Below are 26,629 nucleotides of genomic sequence, written 5' to 3'. Positions count from 1 at the left end.
TAGAACCAAGTTCGCCATGCATCATTCACAGGTTGTCATCAGACACTTTCGAGCTATTGTACAACCTGTAGCGCAAGTAATGTAGGACGAATGGAGCTTACTGGTGTAATATTGATATCGTACGAAAGCCTCGATAGCAAAGCGTTGATGGCACACTGCTCCCTAAATTTGTAAGGGAGCCATCTTCTACGACAGGTTCTGTCAACAAAGCATGCCACGGTAGTAATTTGTTCCAATGCCGTTTGTTTAACAGTTTGACAAATATCATTGTTTATTTAGAGACGTAAGGCGGCTGCAACTATACAATCAATTGTCAAGTTGATACTGGTGTGCTGGTAATAAGTTGGAAGCAGTTCGTCTCTGTATGAATGCATGATAGGTCTTGCCTACTCGGAGCATTTTCAGTCGACAAGTGTCTCGATGAAGTTGATGCAATGGAACTTACTGATGTGGAGAAGGCGTATGCTATGAATATCTTCAAATCTGAGATAGATAGGGAGGTATTCATGAAAATGAAAAACAAAAATGTTCGCTTGATTTGGCTCAAACAGCAGATTAGGTAATAATGCTTAGCTGCCACTGGATTAGTTTACTTTGGTATGTCTTAGCTGCTAATGCTTTTCCTTGTGCTTACTTGTAGTGCTATCTGTAGAGGCAATGTTTGAATTGAGAAGAAAAATGCAGCTGCAGTCATTGTATGCAGGTATTTCCATCGTTGTGAGCACAGTATATTGCACTGGTTAGGTCAAATTTTTTTATTAGTGTGAGCCTAGAATTTGTCATTTGTCCTTGCTTATGTTCTCTACAGAACTTGGATTGCTGTTGTCAGGTTAGCTATGTGTTGCTAAATTGAGATTCTATTTTCCTGCTATGAAAGCATAGCTCAGTCCTTGTCAGGTTGTCATGATGATAGCTTTCCTGAGACCTTTCCTACAGGGAGGGTTGAGCACACATTGGTAGATTGGTCAGTGTCTTATAACACAATGAACACACTCTAGATCATTAAACTAATTCATGACCTATGTTGTAATACAAGAGCTCCTTGCAAGAGTTTGTTATTACTGGTGTTGTCATCCATTAAGTTATGTTAATTGATGTTAGATTTAGAAGGGATGGCAAGAGATTTTCCTTTATTTTGTTAAAAGAAAGAAAAAACGACAGTAATTAGACAACACTAACACACATAAACCCATGCTGCCCTGAACAGGGACCCAAGAAAACAATAGCGACAGATCAACCACCATAAGAGTCAGGAAAAAAATCACACAATGTGGAGCAGACCTTTTTCTTTGCACAAATGGATCGGATGGAAGTTTCTGGTAAAGTGTTAGACACTATTCAAATCGTAATATTTGGCCAGACCTTTTTTCTGCAAATTTAGCAGTCAATATCTTCTGATGCAATAACGTCAGTGAAAAAAACAGCATTTTGGTTCTCTTGTCCACCAAATTGGACTGATCTTGAGTTTATTTGAATCCCCTATGAATTGTATGAGAGATGCACTGTGGGTCATGTGTACTCCGTCAGATGTCCATAGCTAGCTTATTTGACCAATTGAAGCATGAAACAGGTCCCTATCTGTCTTGTCTTAAGGAATATCTAGTCCAGACCAAGTTATTTCTTTGTTTTTTCCACTTGAGCCACTTCTAATGTAATCTTAAAGCCCTTGCGAAACATTCTAAATATAAGATGCCCAAACCACTTCTCCCCTTGGGCTTGCAGATCACTGGCCAGCAGCCATTTGATTAGGCAACGACCACCGCTAACCTTATCAGGCTCCTCTCCTTTCAAGAGGATTGCATGTCTGATCCCCTATCTTGAGGGATCTTAAAAATTCACAAGGCATGACTCATATTACACTTTTCGGATGTCGTGTACATAAAATTTGTTCATAGGGATAGATAACCTTGAGCCATATGAAACTGATGACTACACAATTGTACAACAGCTTGCACTTGCCAATGCTGCATGCCATCAGTACTCTTTGTTGCTGGTATTAGGAAATGGTTTTGGTGTGGTTATCTTTCTGCACTTTGTACAAAAAAAAATTCTTAGCCTGAACTGATAGCTAGCTGTAAACATGGTGATAACATGCTTCTTTTACCTATATGCTCTGTATTTTGACCTTATACTGTAGGGCCTCACAAGAGTTCTTTTTTTGTGTGTGTTAACTGCAGAGAGTTTATTGGAGGCAATGCATGATTTGAGACAAGAGAAGTGTGGTCAATTTTGGTAGTGCATGTTGGACATTTCAGGCTTCTATGTATCGGATCAGTTTGGTAGTGGGTTGAATTTGGCACTTGAATTAAATTTTCTATCTATTGGACTGTCAAATAATTTTGGTCTTGTGATTTTCCATGCATTATGATCATGAAAATGATGTGGTTGGTATTGATCTTTGGTGATTTCATTATATTATTTAAGAAATTCAGATTTTTCTTGATTTTTCAAGACACTGTTTTCAATTTTGTTGCCATACTTTGACAGAAGTACTAGTACTTTGGTAGAAGTGCTGCTGTTTTCCCACTGTTGCCAAAGGAAGACGTGGAAAGTTCCCCCACTGTGGTTATCAGCCCTGGGAAGAGGCGGGAAGAAGAAGTCCCAAAAAAATCCACGTCAGGGGTAATCATCCCTGGGCTAATTGGCCCCTGCTGCCAAAGTAAGCCTTATTTGTAATTCGACAACCATTTTCATCAGCATGCAGTATAGTGGAGCAGTGGACCTAATCGAAATGAGAAGAACTCTTATTTGTTTTTTTCGTCTGAACCCATATACATTACAATCCAACTGTTCAAGTTTGTATGTTGTGGCACTATACTACTGATAATGGACGTACTTCGCACTGTATATTGGTCTTTGACTCTCTCTCTCTCTTTTTGAGATTATTGGTCTTTGACTCTTTGTATTGTGTCATTCTGAAAGGAGGTCTTCTTTGTTTTTTAGAACGGTGAAACAATGGAGCAGAGGCCATAGGGATTAAGGATGAAAACGGTCGGAAACGGTCGAAAAACTCCTAAATTGTTTTCTACTTTTACATTTGAAATACAAAAACGAAAGCGAAAACGGTAAAACCGGACACGAAAACGAACGCGAACTTACGAATTATCGAGAATTTCGAAAACGAACCAATTCGAGCGGATTTATGTCGAACACGATCGATATACGAAAACTCAATACGAAATACCGACCCGTAGACCAAGTGCATGACTAAGTGCATACATGATCAAGTTCAAGTGCATATAATAATTAACAAGTGCATATTATAGAAACATGAACTCGAACTGAGTCAGAATAATTTTATTAATCTTTTTAGAATAGATGTAGTATTTTATTTTAAAGATTTATTCAGATTTTTCTTTTGAGTAACAAAGATTTATTCGGCTGATGCAAAAACTATCAAATGATTGACTTTGCAGGTGGGGGTTAAGCCGATGAGCTTGATGGGCTCTGGCCCAGGTGGGCTTTCGTGTAGATGCTGCTGGTTTCCTAACATTTAGCACCATCTCGTGAGGTGAAGAGATGAGGTTGGGCGCCATCTATAAGAGAGGACAGCTGGCCACAAGTAGAAAGAACACAGCTGCGTGGTGAACAATCTGTAATTGGGTTGTATGACATGTGCAGTTGACCAAATTCGGTTTAAACCGAATTTTCAATTCGGAATATTTCAAATTAAATGTAGAAAAGTAGAAAACGGTCGAAAAATGTCTAAACCGTTTTCTACTTTTACATTTGAAATACGAAACATCTGAAATGCGAAAGCGAAAACGGTAAAGTCAGACAAGAAAATGCGAATTCGATCGGATTAAATATAGAAAACGATGCGGTTCGGTTTGGGATATTTTCGTTCCGTTTTCATCTCCCTATGCCTCAATTTCGCCATCAATAGAGCCGTTGCAACACATTGGGCCCGCTCTTCAAACAGGCCAAGCCCATGACAGGCCTGGTCCAAATTTTATCCAGCCCGCTCGGTTTTTCCCATTTGGAGTCGAGCGCACCAGCTCTGCTCAGTCGTCGAGAAGAAAAATCGCAAAGTCGATCGCGCGACACCAGGCCGCGACGGGCCGGCCCAGCAGACGCGCGCCCCCCTCCCCCCATCCAACGCGCTGCGGCCTTCGCTTCCCGAGCGAGCGCCCAACTCTTCCGCTCCCTTTCGTTCAGGCAGCGCAGCCGCGGGGTGTGACGAATCCGCTGTTGCTGTCGGAACTCCAGCCGGCGTGCGGTGGTGGGGTAGGTTGCAGCGGGGGACGACTGAGCAATTGCTCCGCTCACTCCGCCGCGCGTCCAGATCCCTTCTCTTCCTTCTGCATCTGATTCGACATGGTTTGGCTCCTGCAGCTGGCATCCGTGCCTTCTTCGGGAGTTGCGGCAGGCGACGACGGAGGAGGAGCAGTAGGTGCGGCGGGTTACGACGGAGGAGATGTAGGTGCGGCGGGCTACGACGTTCGATGTGAGTACAACCCAACCCTTATCACTGCTCCTCCGTGCCCCATTGGTGCTGTATCCTGTTAAGTTGCATTTATGATACATATATAGAGTTTTTGTGATTTTTTGTTTTTTGCGCCTGTGTATGTGGATGAATCAACGTTCTAGGGTTCCATTGTTTAGCATAATGTATATTTATATAGGACCCTGTATCAGTACGGTTTTTGTTATGATGTATGATGTATCTTTGTAGCAAGTTATTTTATCCTATTGTGGCATGTTACAAGTACCTGAGAATAGCAGGGAGGTCCCTTTCTGGAATTAACACAATTAGATGTTGATCAATTTGATGGGGAACTTTCGTTTGGGTCAGTACATGAGATCCCATTTGGTGTGTACGGTGTATGGCAAAATTTTAACATAATCTAATTTCTGGATTAACACGAATTGTCTTCTTCTCTTCGCCACTGTTTGTGTTCTACTCGTGCATTGTGTCCCACCTCAAATCCTATTTCTTCTTCTTTTTTTTTTGCGGGGACAAATCCTATTTATTCAGTTATCCATGCAGCCCGTTTTCATGTTGCCTAGGTTTTGTGATTTTTTGGGTTATCCCGTTGTGTGTGGCTTGAGCTCTCCTATATGTTGTACAAAGAGATGTTTGTTTCTGAATCCAAGAGGGAGAAAGATCTACGAAGCATGTATATAAATCTTAGCTAGCTGTTCTTTTTTCAAGTTGTGTTTTGTATGAGTGAAGGCTGCAAAAAATTAAAAAAGAAAATGAGAATTTGACTAAAGCCGGTCATTTTCCTCTCCACATCCTTCAAAAAGAAAATTCTCTTCACAGGTTCTCCTCTCTATATGAGATAAATTACTTTTCCTGTCACTGTGATTTTGCATAATCCCTGTTATTACTCTTATAAATCAAATGAACACTGTCCCAACGTAGTGTTTTTTTTTTCAGACCAAGCTTCTACCTTATCTAATCCCATCTAAGTTTTGGGAATCAAAGAGCTTTTATCCTATCTCACTACTGGCTCGTTTATTCAGAACTCAGATCTGGAGAACTGAAAGACATATGTGACGGTAACAGATCTGAATGGGCTAAAAACATGATTTTTGGGTGTTTCCGCGACCGTCGCTGCTGTCCTACTCACCGCTCACCACCTTGGCCGGCGACGAGCGCCACCAGGACACCAGGTATTCCCTCCCCTTGGTCCTCCCTTCCTGCTTTGCGAAGCCATGCGCCCAAACCCAACTGGCATTCATCCGACCAGGTTTGCACCTGCTGCCGTTTCAATTATTAATTTCAGTTTCTAATTTGAATTAGTAATTTTATTTTTTATGGTTATAGTTGTTTGTTGTAGATATTTCAGTTTTTGAAGCAATTTTCCTTATTTTCAATCTTGGTTCATTGAACTGCATGCCTGCAGCCAATCCTCCTTAGTGCATCCTCTTCCCTCTGGCTGTTCTACCGCTGATTTGCTGCAGCTGCTAATTTCTGTTTTCTTATAATTATTCAGTTTTCAAAATTTTAGAAATCTTCTATTTTCAGTTATCAAATTCAGTTTTCATTTTGAAGGGCAGGCCTGGTGCAGTGGTGAGAGCTGTCTCACTGAGTCACCAGGCCGCGGGTTCGAAGCCAGGTCGCGGGTTCGAAGCAGCCTCTCCGCAGATTTTGCGGGGGGAAGGCTTGCCTCGGTTTTTCCCTTCTCTAGACCCCACTCATGTGGGAGCCTCCGGCACTGGGCCTGCCCCTTTTTTTTAAATTCAGTTTTCATTTTCAGCGTGTAATTTCAATAGCAAAATTTCATTTTGATTCTAATTTCAGTTTTCATTTTGCGCTTTATGTTTTTTTAGCTTGCATTTTGAGTTAGCTTTCAGTTTTCAACAGCTATTTTTAGCAAGATTCAGTTAGCTTATTCTGTTGTGAACTTCTTCCAAATTGTTGCTTGAAATAGCTGTTGCGTTTAGTTTTCTTTCAGTTTTCAATTTTAGTTTCTAATTTCAGTTTTCTTATAATTATTCAGTTTGCAAAATTTCAGTATTCTTCTAAATTTCGTTAGCTAATTCAGTTTGCATTTTCAGCTAGTAATTTCAATAGCAAAATTTCAGTTAGCTTGTAATTTCAGTTAGCAAATTCAGTTTTCATTTTGAGCTAGCAATTTCAATGTTGTTTCAGTTAGCTTTCAGCTTGCATTTTCAATTATCTTTCAGTTTGCAACAGCTATTTTTAACATGTTTCAGTTTGCTTATTCTGTTGTAAAACGTCTTCGAAATTGTTTTTGCTTCAGCAGTTTGGTTGCTATTAGCATGTGTATGAACTGGATCTGTTAGTGTGAATAAGTGCCTGGTAGTGTGAAGTTGTTGTGATCATGTCCCAGTTTGCAATTTCAGTTAGCAATTTCAGTATGCAATTTGAGTTATCAAGAGAAGGCAATGAAACTGCTACTGATCAAGTGTCTTTTCACTTGAGAAAAGTTCTTTTTGCTGAATCCTGAAAAATTTGTTTAGAGTACCGGCTGAGAAAAGTTCTTTTGACTGGGACAGTATAGCCATTTTTAATTTCAGTTTTAGCTATTTCAATTCTTCTCTGTTATCTTTCCATCATCAGTTCGTTCCAGTTTCCATTGTCAGTTCTTCCTTTCAGTTATGAACCTGCTGCCCCTTTTAAGAAAAGATTAGGGCAAGACGCCCCAATGAACCCAATTAATCCTCTAGGTAGAAAAGAATTTGAGATGGGAGACATTGATCCTCGCAGCAAGGTATTTTTTTTATTTCAGTTTGTGATGGTCATTTGAGCCTATTTAATCTTTGTAGGTCCCATTATTCTTTTTGTAGGCTCAAGAGAACAGAAAAACTTCTGTGATTCGAAATGCTCCTCTCCCCCAAGTTGGTTTAGCATGCCGGTTCCCAATATCAGATAAGGAATTGAGATACTACAAAATAATTTGTGGTCTTGCTTACAGTGAGTGGCGCATGTATGTTTTTGTTTTTGTTTAATTAACCTCTTCCTTTTTGTTTTCTGTTTTTATTCTAAGTATTTCTTTTTTTACCATGTGCAGGGCCTTGATCCTTGACTATTCAAGTAGAATTCCATCAGTGGCTAAGCAACATAGGACTATGAAAACAACCAAAATCTATCATGTAGTTCAAACACTTGTGCTCTTTCTTAGTTTTAGCCAATCCAAAACAAAGTTTTTTATGCTGTTGTCGCTTGCATTTTTGGACCCTCAGAAGTTACTATGATGTTCATGCAGCTTTTCTGAGAGAAAAGTTGTAATGGGCTAGTTACATGAACCATCCGAAAATTCAACTTTTTTATGTTATATCCTATAATGGTGTTTTTATTATTTTGCCCCTAGTTAGCAGCAAGTCATGTTTTCCGACCACTGCAATGGGTTGTATAATAACTTGCCGCCTCGGTTGGCAATTTATGCAACACTTGTTTTAATAATTTGACCCTTGGGTTGCAACTTTTCTTTGTTTTGTGCCACTACTCTTGTTTCCCTGCTTCTGCAATAGGTTGTATAATAACTTGCCCTCCAATTGTCAGCTTATGCAACGCTTGTTCTAATAAATTATCCTCAGGTTGCAGCTTGTCTTATTTCCTCTACTCTTTTTTTAATAAATGCCCTTGAGTTGGCAGTTAGTCATATTTTCTGACTCTAGCAATTGGTTGCATAATAACTTCCTCTCTCCCCAGTTGGCAGCTTTATTCAATGCTTCTAATAATTTACCTCTAGGTTGCAGCTTGTCTTTGTTTTATGCCGCTATCCTCGTTTTTTTAATAAATTCCACCAGTTGGCAGAAAAATCATGTTTACTGACTTTTGTAATGTGTTGTATAATAACTTGTTCCCCATTAGCAGCTTATGCAATGTTTATTTTAATAATTCGCTCCTTAAATTGTATAAATATAGTATTACATGGTAGTAACTCTATTGATATTTTTTGTCCCCTAGCTTATGCATACCATGTAACAACTTTATTATATTTTTTGGAGTAGCAACTTTAATATTACATGGTAGTAATTCCTTTGATAAATCTCCTAGCATATATTATACATAAATTACTACTAAAAAAAATTGAAACATTGCATAAGCTATTTCAGTTTTTTGGTTTCTCTTTCAGGTTTGATGCCTTCCTAAATCTTGTATATTACTGTTCTTCAATATTTTCTACTTTTAAATATTCCATTTTTTGTTTCAATTATTATTTTAGTTTCAGTTAATGAGTTATGAGTTCTATTATTTTATTTCCCTTTTAGGTTGAATGCCTTCATAAATTGTACATATTAGTTGTATAATAACTTACTCCCTAGATTGGCAACTTATGCAACGCTTCTTCTAATAATTTGCCCTTGGGGGTGTAACTTGCTTTATTTTTTTTGCTGCTACTCTTGTCTTTTTAATAAATGTCCCTCCAATTGTCAGTTAGTCATGTTTCTTGACTCATATAGTGGGTTATACAATAATTTGCCCCTCCAGTTGGTAGCTTATGCAATGCTTGTTCTAATAATTTGCCCTCAAGTTGTAGCTTGTCTTTTTTTGTCGCTACCCTTATTTTTTAATAAATGCCCCTGGTTGGCGACTCATGTTTCCTGGCTTTTTAATTTATTTTTTAATAACTTGTCCATCTAATTGGCAACTTATGCAATGTTTATTTTAATAATTTGCCCCTTGAGGTTGCAGTTTGTCTTATTTTGGTCTGCTACTTTCTTTAGGGTTAGTACCTTTATATAAATACTATATAACAAATTTATTATATTCCTATGGTAACAATGGATGTGTATACCATGTAGAAACTTTAGTTTGTTTTTGGAGTAGCAAGTTTAGCATTATATAGTAGCAACTTCTTTCATAAATTGCATATTTTTACACATAAATTGCTACTAAAATAAAATTCTTCGAAACATAGTCAAGTGGAGTCTAGTTTTGTTCGCCTCGTCACGTAGAACGTACCCTGCAGACGGAATTAAAAGCGGATAAACCGTTTAAAATTTATAGTTTTTAAAAAAGAAGTTTGCTTTTTGGAAAACGTGCACGAGAGGGTTGGAGCATCAGCCGTAGTCTTCTTTCTCCAAACGCTGGGGCGCGCCAAAGCCTTCAAGCGGAGCGGGCGTTGCTGGGACAGGCATGTGCAGCGTTACAATCTTGTGAACACGTGTTAGCCGCCTAGTGGGGTCGCGCGTTTCACATACGCGCGACCGGTCGCTGGTTATCGCGGTCCAAGAAAAATAGGGCAAGGAGGATAAGAAGGCTCTCGCGTAGGTTATTGTCCTCGTGCGCCAGCGTCTCACAACCCAAGAGCAGGAGGCTGCCGCTTTGCTATGGTTAACAACCAAAATTGTCAAAAGATCATAATGGATTCTACCATCATTAAGACAGCCAGAAAGTATACTTGGATCATCGCATTTGGAGCGCTAGTGAAGAAAACGGCTTTTCGATGTGGCCTGACCTGGCCACAATCAGCTTAGCCTGACTTTCTCAATTTTCCAAATGCAGGAACGAACTGCACCATTGCATTCCTCTCATCGAGCTGATAAAAAAACATATATGGTTTGTCTCATTTGGAGTTCGAATGAATTAATTATGAATTTCGAAAGCTTTTTGCCAAGAGTTCGTAGAAGTTGGCTTAACTAAATCCAAAACCGGCTTAGCACTTTGGCAGACCCAAATCGGATATGAAATGCATTTTAACCTGTTTTGCAAGGGTTTTGACTCGTTATGGAATAAGGCCACCCCACCTTATAAATATAAGGTGTACAGCCGATTGAGATGCCCAACACACACCATCGATCAACTTACAATCAATTTTACTTCTCTTTGGCCCTAATATCTTCCAACATCTATATTGTTGTTCATTATTTGATCCGATGACTAAGGATGGCGCCCTTGGCTTGCTAGTCGACCTAGGGAAACCCAGCGACGTCCTTGGCTTGCTAGTCGACCTAGGGAAACACAGGCAAGCTATAGCCTAAGCACCACGCTTAATCTATAGATTCACTATTCCAATCTAGGCCTCGATGAAATAAGATCGGAGCACTCTAACCAAGCAGTGAAACTTGTAAACAACAGTAATATAAAACAACACTTAAGTAATGTAAAAGAACAAAGTTACCACACAGAAGATGCCGGACTTCACTCGAAGAAGAGCTTCAGCCGCCGAGTCACAAGTGGAGAGGACGCCGACAACCCCGGCTCCTCCCCAAGCTTCTCCTCACTCTCTCCCTATCTTCTACTTCTAAGTAGTAGAGCTACAAAGGTTTGCCTAGCTACAACTCTCACTTGGAGTGATGGAATGAATGGGGGATGATTACAAATGGAGCTCTACACCACTATTTATAGCCTCCCAAGGTCCGTTCCTGCAGGGGGGTACTTGTAGACGTCAAGGGAGGTTAGTGGCCAAACTTGGGCATTGGCCGACGTCCTTGACTGTCGGCCGATGGTCCATTTCCACCAACGTACGATCCAGCGGCTTGGATGGACTCCTGATGACCGTGGCATGCTAGTAGGGCGATTACTTTGGTCAATAACTCCCTTTTGAGTATGACAATGGGCCCTACAATCCATGTGACATGTGTTGATAGCCCTTGGATCAAACTGACTTGAAATTGAGGCATGGATGTGTTCCATGTGGCCTAGCACACGGATTGTTGACATGGTCATGGCAGGGAGAGGCGGTTTGGTGCTCCTGGACTATCGCCCGGCGCCGTGGGCCGTTAGCCAACGTGGCTCGCGGCCCTCCGGGGTCAAGAGCACCTCCCATGGCCTTCCTAGGTAGTGGAGAAGCCTTGGGCCAAGTTTGGTGGCCTTTGGACACTTGTCCACATCGCCCGACCTGAGCCCAGGTCGCCCGACATCAAGTGTGTCCAAACCGAGCCCCAACCCATCTTGCAATCTTCCGGAAGGCATAACTTTGTCATTCAGACTCCGAATTGGGTGAACCAAAACTCGATTTCATGTATCTCGATGAGCTCTTCGACATGGTGCTATCAAAATGGGCATTTGATGAAGTGTTTTTGCATGTATATTGCCACCTTTGTTCCTACACTCACATAGTCATCACAACTTGTGGAAATGGTTAGAAATAAGCCCTATGACTATGGTTTATGTCATTTATATGACCAATTTAGGCATTGTTGATGGTATAAAATGGGGTGTTAAGGACCGTCAATAGTGGTTGTCATCAAGATCTTGTTGCCACATCGTGGCATAGTGTGACGTGGTGCTACTATGCCATTCGTGGCGACACTGTAGGCACGGTGGTGGTTCGCCAGTCATCCTGTGCGACGTGGTTTCCGCCGTGGTCTTCTTCATCGCCTCCTGGTTTCCTAGGGGCATCATACAGGAGTTGGTGGCTGCCCCTAGGTCACCAATCGCCTGGTATCTTGAGGAGCTGAGGGCCACAATCCTGATCATTGGGGTTGTGGCTTCCACCGGTCTGGTTGGCCTCTAAGCCATGGCATCCGTCGTGGATCCCATCCCCATAGTGGGTAGAATCGTACATGTGTCTTGTCAGACCATATTTGGACGGTGGGTTGTCGTACTGGTAGTCACTGCCGTGTGGTGTTATCTTGTCGACATAGCGTGGCGTAGGGATGGTGTCTAACTAGACCAAGGTGACCGATGTCCCCTCGGTCCTTGCAGGGTCAGTGCGGCATGCTTATCCTTGTTAGAGCAGGCATGCTTGGTCGGGCTCAACTTCTCCCCATTGCTCCCAAGGGTCGGGATGGTGAAGAGGTCGTGAGTCTTCTGTTCATCGTGCAGCTAAGACAGGAGTAAGGGTCGTGGCTGACCTTGGCCTTGGTGTCTGGCCAAGTTCGCTTGGCTTAGCTAGGCCTCGGTCGTTCAAGCTTTTGCTAGCCAATGTATTGTGGGCTGCTTGGCTTACTAACTAATCGATGTCTTGAGACACCCTAGGGTTATAACCCCAACAGTAGCCCCTGAGTGTTTTTGTGATCATGAAGTGATTGTGAAAGCGCTGAGATGCGTTTGTGTTGAGCGCAGGTTTGTAGTCTTGGCCTGTTCGAGCTTCGTCGCTCAACCCCTTGCAGGTTGGTGCGTTCAATGCGATAGGTGGCTGTTACATTCCGCTCCATCAGGACACCCTGACAATGTGGTACATGATCGCTGAGCCTTGCCATGTCTACGTGTTACATATCGGGGTTCACAACCTAGGCAGAACCAAGTGGTCTCATCAACATTGTACCGGCCCTGCCTTTGTGAGGGTCTCGATTTTCCTAACCTCACGCGGGCATCGAACATTGGTTGTGACCTCCCATGGTTCGCCAAGCAGCGCGGGGGTCTTAGGCTGCTCAGTCTGTCCCTAGCCAATAAATGGAGACCTTTCTGCCATTTGAATCACTCCGGACCATAACTATGAAGTGTTCTTTCACTTCTCTAAGCAGTTAGATGTTGAGAGAGTGAGGAAAAAAGAGAATCTTGGGAGAGAAGTGTGAGGAGGACTTTGATATTCCTACGATGTGTCCTGCTGAGGGTTGTCTATGGTGGCGGGAAGCCATTGCTGCCCCTTCTAGCGATTGGTGCTAGAAGGGGTCTTGCGAGTAGGGCAGGATGGGGTGGTATGGCTATTGGAACCATAGCTTCGCTACCTCCTCACCTTCTAGGACCCTTTGGCTCGGATGTGTGAGGTGGTCCTTACTATGGACAGTTCCACCATGATGTCCCTATCCTTGTGAGATGATGGCACTACTGCCATTCTCTCCCCCGCGTTCTATGCTCCAGGAGCTGTGGTGCTAGGAGGAGGTTTGCGAGGTGCTCCTCTCTATTGCGTTCGCTCGCAATGGCAGAGGGGAGCGTCCCGCAAGCCCCCTTCTAGGATCATAGCTTCTAGGGCTTGGCTCGCTACTACCGCGTTGGATTGAGGAAAGATTTGTTTGTAGAATGTCGTGGTGCTCGGCTAGGTTTGTTTGTATTTTAAGTTGTATTTCCTGAGTTTTTGGCCTGGGATTGCCTTGTGTTTTCGTGGGATTTGAGTTATGCTTCCGGGCGGCGCTGGGGTTTCTGAGTCATCTTCCATAACTAGGAGTCAGTGTCTCGACCTGGCACCATCTAGATTGTTACCCTCGGTGGATGCATTGCTATCTGTTCGAGGGTCGAGAATCTGGGGCTCAGGAGGAAGCGGTTGAGGTTGGGCCTCGACCTAATAGTGGGGCCGTTGGCCCCACCTCCTTTCCCTGATGCCCCTCTTGACCGGCACCTCCTCCAAACTCTTCCCTCACTCTTTATATCACTATTTCTATTTATAAGAATATATCCTATGGAGGACTAATCTTCTCTTGATAGCTGGCTCTGATCCTGATAAGGAGAATATGAATTAGGGTTTCAAAATGGCTTTCTAGAGGGGGGTACAGGGCCATATATATAGGTGGTAGCATCAATTCTGGACCCTCGGATAAACAGCGTAGATGAGATCTTTAAGGTGGTGGAGAATCGATGTTCGAAGGCGGGGCTGCTAGGTGGGGATAGGAGACTGGCTGGCCTATAGGTGGGGCTAGACGACCCTAACTGGCAGTGCCTCTAGAGTCCTCTAGAACCTTCTGGTACTATTTATGCCACGGATAATCGCTATTTACTTTGACAAATAGGTCCACCCTGATGGTTTTCTAGATAAACCCTGCTGAAAACATAGATTCACCAAAACTCATGGAATTTATTAGTTTAAACCCCAAGACCTATGTTTGGTGATGGAATTAAGTATATATGCAGGTTATATTGATGGTTTATAATTGATGTTAATGGCCGTCAACAAGCAACAAAAGCTTACCCTTTGCCAATCGCTGAGCAAAGCTAAACTCAACAATAGATCAGGTGATGCTACAATGCTTTCACGCCTCAAAAGTACACATGTGTTCAATCAAAAATTCTCCTCCAGATTAGAATAAACTGATCTGACTTTCAAACTCACCCATATTACCTTCAACCATGGGGCTTCTTAGCCTTCACTTGGGTCTTGAGCAATTGAAAGAAAGAACGATAAAGTCAAGCACTATGTCCCAAGTTCTTTGTTCCACCATTGTTCCAGAGTTTTTAAAAGTTTTCAAAATAAAACTTAGAGATTTCATTGTATGACCCTCTCAAGTCCTTCAATATATGTGGTATTTGTGGATCCTCATCAAACAATAAAGATGTTATGCCTTTTTCTTTTCCTGCCACTAAAGCTTATGTGGAGTTCATAGGTAGGGAGGAAGCTAGAGCATACTTGCAATGCATATATTGTAAAGTCAAACAACGAATCCAGAGAGAGTTGAGTGATACAATCAAATCAAGATGTGCATGTGTGTGGAATATATGGTGGATATATATGGCGGCTAACCTAATTCTACTTTGCTCCTTGAAAACTTATCTCTCTTTTGAAACTTGGAAACATTTGCTAGAGAACAGAGGCTATCTTATTCATCTCTTTTTTCAGGTGGGCATCTGAGCACTCATTGTTTTGAATATCTCAGACACTTGTCCATTTTTTCTCAACTCTTTTTTTCTTTACTTTCTTTTTTTATGAATAACTTTTGCATAGCCCATGCCTCTTTTCTGTAACAAAACTTTGAGACATAGAAATAAAAACTTGGAGCATTTATTTGGTGGATGGAAAACCTATCAAGCATATTTCTGTGTTCACTCCCAGTGTAGAAGTAAAACATTTTTGGGTGGATCTTGATGGAAGGCATGTTTCTACCCCTACCCCTAGTGTAGGAGTAGTACATATTTGGGTGGTGTGTACGTGATCTTCATTTTAAGAGCATGACAAATCTCTCATAAGGGTCAACAAAGCTTGATAAATCTCAATGCAAAAGCAAGCAACATATATGTGCAAGTTTTCCTAGCCTAAATAACATGTATGGCTCTGGTGGGAATTCAAGCTTTGTCATACAGGAACTCATCATGAAATATTTTTGTGTTTTTTCAAAAGATAAATCTCTAGAACTTTAGTGTCATTTGGAACAAGATAAACAATAGCTCAGACCTTCTCACATCATATTCGTTAATTAAGTAGACTTAGATCAAGCATATGCTACTGTTGGCATTCCTTAGCATCACCTTAATACTAGGTTGTCATCCCAAGCAATGATGCCAGAAATGCGTTGGTTTGGTAATTATTAATGACACTTGTAAACTCAGAGAAAATCAAATATATATTAAGTATCAGTATCTGCAGGTGCGCATATAATATAACATTGTAGCATTTCACCCGGGAGTATACCAGGTATCATTATTTATATTTTATTCACAAGGAGGAGCGATGGGGTGGCAAGAGATATTATACCATTGTAGCATTTCACCCCGCCTGTAGGTGGGGCCGGCCGGCCCCACCTGGCGGTGCCTCAGCCTCCGCTTTGGTGCAGTGTCTTCCCGAATCTTCTGGAACCTTCTGGGTAGTTTTCGCTGCAGATAAGCGCGATTTACTTTGACGATTTGATCCTCCTTGACAGTTTTCTAGATAAACCCTGCTGAAAACATAGATTCACCAAAACTCGTGGAATTTGTTAGTTTAAACCGCTAAGTCTATGTTGGTGATTATTTTTATGCCCTTTTACAAGTTATGTTGATGGTTTTTGATAGATGATAACTATCATCAACAAACTCCCCCAAGCTTAACCTCTGCTCATCCCTGAGCAATGCCAAACTTAGCAATGGAACAGGAGTTTAGGATCTTTGAAAGCATTGTAGTAACTCCTCAAAAGTACACATGCGTTCAAACAAGAATTCTCCTCTAGATTAGATCAAACTGATCTAACTTTCAAACTTACCCATATTACCTTTAACCATGGGGCTTGTAGCCTTTCTCTCGGATCTTAAGTAATTGAAAGATAGAATGATCAAGTCAAGCACTATGTCTCAAGTTCTTTGCTCAACCATTATTCTAGAGTTTTTACAATTTTTCAAAATAAAACTCAGAGATTCCATTTTATGACACTCTCAAGTCTCTCAATATATGTGGTATTTATGGATCCTTAGCAATGCAATAGCGATGTTATGCCTTTCTTCCTACAACTAAGGCTTATGTGGAGCTTGTAGGAATGGTGATGAAAGAGCATACTTGCAATGCATATATTGTAAAGTCAAACAATGGATCCAAAGAGAGTTGAGTCATATAATCAAATCAAGATGTGCATGTGTGTGGAATATGGTGGATATTTATGGTGGCCAGCCTAATTCTACTATGCTCCTTGAAAACTTATCTCTCTTCTAAAACTTAGAAATATTTGCAAGAAAACATGGGCTATCTTATTCATCTCTCTTTTTCACGCGGGCATCTAAGTACCCATTGTTTTAATAATTCGGACACTTGTCCATTTTTTCAATGCTTTTCTCTCTCTTTTTATGAATAACTCTTGCATAGCCCACGCTTCTTCTCTGCAATAAAACTTTTGAGAGATAGTAACAAAAACTCAGAGTATTTATTAGATGGATTCCTATCAAGAATATTTTTGGTGTTTACTCCCAGTGTAGGAGTAAAATATTTTTTGGTTGATCTAGACGGAATGCATGTTTTTACGCCTACCCCTAATGTAGGAGTAGTGCATATGTGGGTGGTGTGTACATGATCTTGATTTTAAGAGCATGGCAAACCTCTCATAAGGGTCAACAAAGCTTGATAAAACTCAATGCAAAACAAGTAGCATATATGAGTCAAAGTTTTCCTAGCCTAAATATAAACATGTTTGGCTTTGGTAGGAATTTAAATTTTGTCTTGCAGGAGCTCATCATGTTGCCTTTTTATATTTTTCAAAAGAAATCTTCAGAATTTTAGTATCACTTTGAACAAGATAAATAACAGTTTAGACCTTCTCATACCATATCTGTCAATTACCTAGACTTAGATCAAGCATTTTCTACCCATGAGTTTCAAGTTCAGAGCAAATTCTCATGTCAAAATAGTCATATCCAAAACTCGGGAGAATTCAATGCTAAAAACAAGGTACTTGAAAGGAATAGAGCAACTATTCATCATTTTCATTGTGAATCATCATCTTCAAGTTCTTTTTATTTATTGGCTCTTAAAAATAGAAATTACAGCAAACTTTATACACACTCTTTTTATTTGGTTTTTATTTTTTTAATTACACCTACTAATATATAAAAGACAAAGACAAATTTTATTTTATTTTTGTTATGCATCTTTTTTATATGTAAGACAAACTTGAAAATAAGGAAAAGAAAAAGGAAACAAAATACTAGAAAAAAACTTACCTTAGATAATGGGGGATCATCCTCCCCCAAGCCGAGTGTTGTTGTAGTCCTTCAGAATGGCGGGTCAAAGTTGAGCTTTATGAACAAATAGTTCCAATTCGCATTCCCCTGCTGCTGGATGTTAGTGAGGCGGTCTCCTACTTCTTCTTGCCATTGGGAGTGCTGGTGAAGCGTGTTCTGGATGTCGTGTTGCGTCTCTTCTATGTTTGTCAACTTGGTGTCGAGACAGGAATGCTACATCTGCTGGTCATGGTAGCCACGAGCAGAGAAGGACATACATCCTCCCTGGTAATTGCTTGAAACTTCTTCATATTGCTGCTGCTGATAGTAGTTGAAGTTGCAATCCTACCATTGCTCACTTGACCCCTGCTGCCAGGAGCTCTCAGCGTGCTGAGGAGCGGGCTGTGCCCAACCAACATGCTCGGGTTGATACATGCGGGAGGATCCCGGCTGATCCTAGCCTGCATAGCTGGTGGAAGTTGGTCCCTCCAGAATTGGATCATCACCATGATACCTGGGTTGTGGATTGCAAGTCAATCTTGCAGAGGCACTCCTACGAGGACATGTCTCCATGACCTATAAATCAAAGACAAAAGAATTCACCGCATACAAACTGAGGTTCCGGTATGGTAATGAAATCTCAGTTGTATACCCCAAATACCGCATGACAAGTTGACCATTATTGTTCTTTTTTAGCATGTGATCCTAGATAAACCCTACTAAAAACACAGATTCACCAAAACTTATGGAAGTTGTTAGTTTAAATCCCTAAGTCTATGTTGGTGATTATTTTTTATGCCCTTTTACAAGTTATGTTGACGGTTTTTGATAGATGATAACTACCATCAACAGCTACCCAAGAGTTTCAAGTTCAGAGTAAATCCTTATATCAAAACAATTTTATCCAAAACTCGAGAGAATTCAAGGTTGAAAACTGGGTACTTGAATGGAATTACAACAGAGCAACTATTCATCATTTCCATTTAAGAGATTATTCTGAGTCATCCTTATTTATTCTGCTAACAACTCTTAAAAACAAATTAAAGCAAACTAGACACACCTTTTTATTTTGTTTTCAATTTTACTAGATCACACATTATTACTATAACTGCAAATACAAATTTTTATTTTGTTTTTCATTCATCATTTTTTACTAATTAAAAGAAACTAAAACTAAAACAAAAAGGGGAAGAATATTTACCTTGATACGCGGGAGTACTTCTCCCCCAAGCTAGCTCTTTCGGTGGGGGTTCGATGTTGTAAGTCCTTTGAACCAGACTTCTCCTTGTGAAGTTCATTGATCAAGTACCTCAGTTTGCTCTGAAGACGAGGATTCTTGTGGTGATGCCTCTAATGGTAATGTCACCTTCTTCCGACAAACCCGTCTTGATTTTGAGTTTGACAGGTTCAGACCTTCACTTGTAGAAATTTGAAGAATCAACTGACGCTCCCATACTTTGCTTGAAGTGTCCTGCTCATATAAACAAGGTAGAGATCAAGTGCATGGGCTCTGCTGGTGGGAAAACACCAATAGAGCCAAAACTTTACTTATTCCTCTCTAACCTTAGGCACATTAAACAAGATGAAGTTGATGTTATGTGTTTTGTTCAATTATAACATGGGTGATAAGATCAGAAGATTGAGTATGAATGTATAAGTACATTTGGCCCAAAGGGTTGAATTGCTTAATCTATGGAAGGATTGTCTATCTGTGCATAATGTATCAATTTTTACATGATTATGACTATCATCTTCTAGAGATAGGAAGTGTACTTTTTAGTTCAATTGGTTAAGGCTATGAGATCAAGAAAATGGTGCTAGCAACAAGCTTAAAGAACTAGACATGTTGAGTTAATCAGATTGGATCAAGTAAGTTGTAACTCAAACATGTTTGTTTCTTATTTATGTGAATACCCAAATCAAGGAAAACTATTTAAATAATGACCATTTACCTTAGGATGTTACCTTCGTTATTGAAGCGTGATGACACCACATGACGAATGGTAGATGACTCGTGATATGGTCCTTCCCTTTTTGCTTGAAGTTTTACTTGTTCGGTTAGCCACATAGTTATGAGCTTCTTGTTGCCTAGATTGCACCCTTCCTTTCTCATTCTTTTGTCATGCCATCTTTCTACTCTTTGATCTTGCCATTTTGTTGGACCTTCTGCCACACCCTTTGTTTTATGCCTCAATGACTTGTTTTCACAAATGATCTCCTGTTGGTGAGGGCTTATTAGGTCCATTGATCAAGACCTCTCCTTGCATTTAGCTTTTCTTTGCATTATTTGATCCAGGAGATGAGGATGCAACAAGTTGCATGTTCTTCTCTTGTCAACCTCTCTTTGATTTTTCATTGATTCTTGGTTGACGATATGCTGTTCATTAGAGCTGCAAACTTGAGTTCATCCATTCATGATGAATGAGCTGTGTCTTCTTTTCACAAAGTTATTGGAGTTCATCATGTGCCTTGCTTCATCTTTGATTTGAATTCATCTCGTGACTTACCCAAATTGAATTGAGAGTTTCCTACAGGGGTTAGTCCAACAAAATATCTAGTATCTACTAAAGCACACTCTTGGTTCAAAAATTAAACTAGACACCATGTCTAATTTAATCTAGGAAAGCATTTTAAACTAAGCACCATGCTTAATTTAAAAAACCTTTGGAAGTACGATCAACACCCCTAATCTAAGCGCCATGCTTAATTTAAAAGATGTATGAAGATACTCCAAACCTTAAGCATACTATAGCAAACAAAGGTAGCATGAAAGCATTATAGAGTTTTATTCAAATAGAGATGAAAGAGCATGATTGTTATTTAGCAAACTGAGCATGTCTTGAAGGTAGAGACAACCAAGATAATTTAGCAACATGGCAAGAGATATTTTTTAGGGAAGTCTATCCCCCAGCTTGAATTTTGCAGCAGAATCAAGTTTGGATGATAGAACTCTCATGTGTGAATGTGATTCAATGTTGCATGATAATTGGTTGGACATACCTTGCGTCATCATCCTTCATTCTTTTTGCTTCAAACCTAAAATGGTTAGTGACAAAAATACTCGAAGGAATGTTTTCACAATTATATTTCTATGCTCATTTCACAAAGGTATCACAGTAGAAGGTGAAAACTCATATTATTTCCCAAAAGTGCTTGTTTTAGGACAGAAGCTCGTCCGTGGGAAACCTATGAATTGAGCTTCAAGTTGGTGAAGTGGTTTTCCCTCCAATACCAACCCTTGTGTACCTATCTCAAGATTCACACAACAAGATCTGTAGTATTTATGATAAACATATGCATCTACAACCACCCCTTCAAAATCTTTATAAACAGGAAGTATAAGGGGGTTGAAGATCTCGTGTGTGGCAATGTTGGAGAGACCAATTGATTTAGGAGATTTCTTATGTGAGCATGGATTTGATGAGGTGTTCATGATGTAGCTTCCATGCTCGTTGATATAATCTTCCTTTTCAAGCTCCAAGGTTGATTCTTCATGAATGTCAAAAATTTCCCTTGGATTGGTGACTCTCGGGTTGATCTTGTCTAAGGCCTTCTCCAAACTTGGATGAGTCATGTTTATTAAGGAGGTTGACTTAAGCTTACCCTTTGGATCTAAATCTGGTTTGGGTTCTAACCGTAAGGTTTCGGTCTTGTCCAACCATTATGTACTTGCAACGACGCATGAATGCTCTAGTTGTTGTCGTTGCTCTTCTTGGTCATCCTTGGATCCTTCATGATTCCTATGCTTGGGATTTCTAGGATCATCATGAGGCTTAGGAGAAAGAGTATAAGAGGAATCATTGGGGTCAAGGATGGGTTTGAATGAGACATCTAATGTGGGCATAGATGGGGAGAAGATAGGAATTGCTTCTCAATGACTTGGCTCTCCTTCTATGGGTTCACTAGACATGCCATCCTTGAATTCTTCCCAATGTCCTACATGAGAATAAGGATGATGTCTAAGAGATCCCTTCTTGAGAGGATTTGAATTATATTCGCTCGAAGGTCTCTTGTGGAACGAGAAGTTTAAGCTTTTCCCAAAATCAGCATAAAAAAGATCATCCTCACAAGAAATGTCAAAAGGTTGAATTTCTTCTTCTTTTGGAGGATTTAGATTCTGGGACATTGATGGTTCGGGGTTGATAGCTAAATCTTGTGATTGGAGTGGTTGTGATTTGACTATCAAAACTTCCTATTCTTGTTCATTATGAATGCTAGTGCAGGGAGTATTTCCACTAATTCTATCAAGCATAGACCTTGCTTCACTAGCAGACAAAAGAAGGAAACCTTCTCTAGAGGCTTGATCAAGGGATTGCATGGAATCCTTGCTAAGACCCATATTAAAATGTTGAATAAGTATGGGGTTTTGAATGGCAAGGTTCGGGCCAGTGATGATGAGGTCATTAAAATGATCCCATGATATGGCAAGGGATTCTTCTTCTAGTTGTCTAAAATTTAGAACCTCGTTTCCAAAGGCTAACCACTTTAGAGACGGGAAAGTAACATAAACAAAATTTAGAGCATAACATTTCCCAATCTCCTTGCATACTTCCTATGGTTCGACTGTACCATTGTTTAGCTCTTTCCGTCAAATAGAACAGAAACAACTTCCATCTTAAGGTCTCGTCAGACATGCCAGCAATACGCAAGCATACACAGGTCTGTGCAACCTCCCATAGGTGTGAGTATGGGTTTTCATTGCCTTCACCCGAGAAGGATTGTTCCCGAATCAATTTTATTAAACCCAGGTGCAGCTCATAGCCAGGTGTTAGGATAGGCCTTGAAGATTTTGGTGGCTTTAGGCTTGCGCTTGTAGGTTTATCATATCGATAGATAGGTGTGTTATCCATGCTAAAAAAAGATAAAAAGCTAAGCTAGGTTCGCAGTTAATTCGGTAACTATTTCCCCGGCAACGGTGCTAGAAAGCTTGTTGGTATTTATTAACGCACACAGATAAATTGGCAAGCGTACGGATACCGTTGTAGCTTTCACCTAGAAGTATTTCAAGTATCGTATCCATAGGGAAACGTGTGAGACTAACTATGGTCTAACTTAACTAGGGGTAGCAATAAGGTTAGGATAAACAGGAGCATAGAGAGGATTACTAGGTTCTCTAGTTCTAACTTTGGTAAGCTTTGTCTTCTACTATTCAACTGGGGATATTACTAGGGAAAGACACTAGCAGAGGATTCTTTCTTATGTAACCAGTCCTACTTGCCCTACAAATGGGAGATGGACTACAGAGGATTCAACGAGGCTATAAGAGTCACCCTCGTGAGCTACCACCGATCTGGAGTGCAGGGTGCATCCATGATTAACCCAAGTCTAAGCACAATGCTTATACTTATGATTAATACTTTACTGCCTCTAGAATAGGAATTGTCGACGAAATCTAGTCGGCAGTCTACCGAGGGGTATACCCACGGTAGTAGATGATTGGTGGAGCTGCGCGTGATCAGGAACCGGATGGTAACAGAGACACAAGACACAAGATTTATACAGGTTCAGGCCGTCAATGTGACATAAAACCCTATGTCCTATGCTCTGTTATTTTGTATTGATTGTGTATCAGATTTGATATATCTCATCTAGGGGACCCCTACTCCTCCTTGTAAACTCTAGAGGGGTAGGGTTACAAGGAAAATATCTTATTTGGTATTACAATATCTTTTGTAGCCTTGTGGTGCATGCCGACCAGTGTCGTGTGCCGCACGTCTTGATCTTGTGGGCTGAGCCACCTCTGATGGTGTGGCCCATGTCTTGTTCTATGGATACCAGGGGTCATATCCCCCACAGCTAGTCCCTGAGCGCCTTGTATCCTCTTGGCATTGCCATCTTGATCAAGTCTGAGCAGTTTAACACGAAGCTGATTAGTTTTGCTGACTACCTGGACAGTGAAAATCAAAGCCAACCTGTTAAACTAATGACCTAGGCAGTGAAAGTCAAAGCCAACCAGTTAAACTGGTGACCTAGGCGGTGAAAGTCGAAGCTGACTAGTTAAACCGGTGACCTGAGCGGTGAAAGTCATAGCTGACCAGTGTAACTGGTGACTTGAGCGGTGAAAGTCGGAGCCGACTAGTTTAACAGGTTAATCGATCTCGAACTTAGCCAAGTAAGGCTTGCCGGAAGGATGTAAGGGGATCAATATTAAATTGAAAAATTCTCTAGGCGAAGTGTAGCCACTTAGACTCCGTTTGTGAGGAATTATTCATGACTTTTTCAATAAGGAGGGTAAATCAAGAAAAGAGCACTACATTCACTGCCAAGTGAAGTGTAGCCACTTAGTCCCCGAGCCTACTGGAAGATGAAGAAACAAATCTTATAGCAGGGTCAAAGAAAATAAGCCTGAAAGCTTGCCAATGTCATCTGTCATGTGCATATCAAGACCCTAGACATGCTACCCAAGATCAGTACCCTGATCCGAATAGCATGGAGCAAGTTGATAGCACACTGATGAGACATAGCAAGATCCGACTACCAAAGGAGTCCCCAGCTTAGCTGGCGACTCTTGCACGAAGAATCCAAATGCCGAAGAGTCCCTAGCTTAGCTAGCAATGCTTGCACGAAGAATCCGAATGCTGAGGAGTCCCAGCTTAGCTGGCGAGCCCCCAGCGTGGTTGACGATGAAGCGATGAACAATCCAAACGCCATGGAGTCCCTAGCTTAGCTAGCAAGCCACCAACATAGCTGACGATGAAGCGACAGACAATCCGACCAGTTGGATGGCGACGAATCGAGCACCGAGCAGCCCAACCAACTAGTCATCAGTGAAGTGAGCGCCGAGTAAAAGTGAACTCTGAACAGTCCGACCAACTAGTCGGCGACGAAGTCCATGAACCTAGCGGTCCGACCAGTTGATCGGTGGAGAAGTCCGAAGGCCAGGTGGTGCGACCACCTAGACGATGATCCCGTAATAAATATGTAGAATGAGTAGTACATGATGTAAAAATAAATATATGAACTCGACGATGAAGGCAGCAAAGTGGAATAGATAGACATTATGTTTGTATGAAGTGTTCACATTTTAAATATGAGTAACTTCCTTCCAGTTGGTTCTGTATCGCATCACCAGCCCCGACTAGCCCACACTCTATAGCATAGAGTGCTTAGCACCCATTTACGCGTAAGAGCACAGGTGTCTCTGAGGAGCCACTGCCGACCACCCATAACGCAGAGGGATGGCGCTCGTGCACATGTAGGAGTGAGATCGAGAACAGGGCTGTTTCTGGTAATGCAAGTGAGAACGTGGCTGGTCGGCGAGTTGATGAAGAATATCTTAAATATATTGTAAATATTAAGTTTTCTTTTGGAGATGTGTTTATATTTAATATAAACTGCCCCGAGCCGTTAGTTTGTTGGTTGAGCCCCGTAGCCCTGGCTAGCACGTAAACCGTAACGCGGAGCGCCAGAGCTCGTGTACGTGTAGGAATACAAGCATCACCGAGGAGCCACTGCCGACCACCCATAACGTAGAGGGCAGGCGCTCATGCACGTGTAGGGAGAAGCTAGAGACAGGGCCGTCTCTGAAGAGCACAAGTGTAAACGTGGCTATTCGAGGAGCCATTGAGGCGAAAGCGTATGTCATCTTTAAGATGGTATACATGAAGAAAAGTCATTGTAGAATAATCATGTAGAGAATAGTATGAAGAAATATCATGGTGAAAACATTATTAAATATTCATATATAAAAAGGTACTTATCTTTAGACATGACGTCTGGTCGGCGGCGATAAAATTGCTTGGCCCTCGAGCTTTCTGGCCTGTCATCATGGCGGCGATCACGGTCATTATAATGCCATTCTTCGCGGCGATCATTGCGATGCGGTAGGCGATTGGAACGAGTAGTCCGGTCAGCTCGTTTAGTGGCTCGCTTGACGGCTTGGACGGTTAGTTCGACAGCTTAGATGGGTACGCAAAGTTGTAGGCGAACGGATATAATCAGAGCCTAATGGAGTTAATCTGTGTGGGGAGGCAAAGTCCCTAAACGTGTCTAACTGAGGCAAGGGTGCAGTCCAAGATCTTCCTTGCATGCCTGAGATACGTGAGGTTGCTTACATGGTGGCGTAGATCTAGATGCATATGTGCTTGTATATCTCTTCCACTACTCCAATTAGCTTGTATGGATGACCAGCATCTTTGGTGGAAACACTGCTCCACATCACGTTATCACCGGCCGCCTTTCCTAATTGCTGGTTGTCGTGATCCACGGAAATGATCTTGCGTATCCGATCAGAAATCACGAGCAACAACAAGATATGATTAGGTTTCTCCCAACCAAAATCATGCAGACATATAGATTTATCTAGAAGTATAATAACAATATTTAATTACAAAGCGACTTGACTTAGCTTTCTTGGATTGCTTGACTCCGATCTTGTTGTCATGTGTTGCGTCTATTGGAGGCGCATAGCAAGGCGTTGGACTCCAGCACGTGCGGCCGTTCGATGAGGAAAGTGATCTGCTGCGTGCCAGCGTCGAGTTGCCACCGAATGTTGAGTTGCCGACGTGTTGGATGAAGAAAAGATTCCCATCCAGTTCGCCACAGAATCAACATGCACATCCCCTATCTGGCACGCCACTGTCAACGAAATATAGTCGGTAGTCTACCGAGGGGTATACCCACGGTAGTAGATGATTGGTGGAGGTGCACATGATCAGGAACTGGATGGTAATAGAGACACAAGACACAAGATTTATACAGGTTCAGACCGTCAACGTGACGTAAAACCCTACGTCCTATGCTTTATTATTTTGTATTGATTGTGTATCAGATTTGATATATCTCATCTAGGGGGCCCCTACTCCTCCTTATATACTCTGGAGGGGTAGGGTTATAAGGAAAATATCCTATTTGGTATTACAATATCTTTTTGTAGCCTTGCGAAGCACGCCGACCAGTGTCGTGCGTCGCACGCCTTGATCTTGTGGGCTGGCCACCTCTGATGGTGCGGCCCATGTCTTGTCCTATGGATACGGGGGGTCATATCCCCCATAG

At 41.4% G+C, this 26,629-nt stretch overlaps 1 long non-coding RNA gene and 1 pseudogene across 3 annotated transcripts; both read left to right on the top strand.

The window, feature by feature from the left end:
• Positions 1-26,629, top strand: part of LOC136480299 (uncharacterized) — a 42,618-nt pseudogene that overhangs the window by 2,907 nt on the left and 13,082 nt on the right.
• LOC136483964 (uncharacterized) lies at positions 4,115-7,917 on the top strand. Of its 3 annotated transcripts, XR_010765709.1 has the most exons (6): positions 4,115-4,227; positions 4,336-4,447; positions 5,470-5,619; positions 7,070-7,184; positions 7,261-7,387; positions 7,485-7,907. It is a non-coding gene; the product is annotated as an uncharacterized lncRNA (long non-coding RNA). The 3 variants fall into 3 exon arrangements; XR_010765708.1 differs by having other exon boundaries at positions 5,470-7,184; positions 7,485-7,917; XR_010765710.1 differs by having other exon boundaries at positions 5,470-7,184; positions 7,261-7,400; positions 7,485-7,917.

Source organism: Miscanthus floridulus, chromosome 9 (assembly GCF_019320115.1).
Source record: "Miscanthus floridulus cultivar M001 chromosome 9, ASM1932011v1, whole genome shotgun sequence".
NCBI classification, from domain to species: Eukaryota; Viridiplantae; Streptophyta; class Magnoliopsida; order Poales; family Poaceae; genus Miscanthus; species Miscanthus floridulus.
Note: the sequence above shows the minus strand (reverse complement) of the source record. Positions and strands in the feature narration are given on the sequence as shown.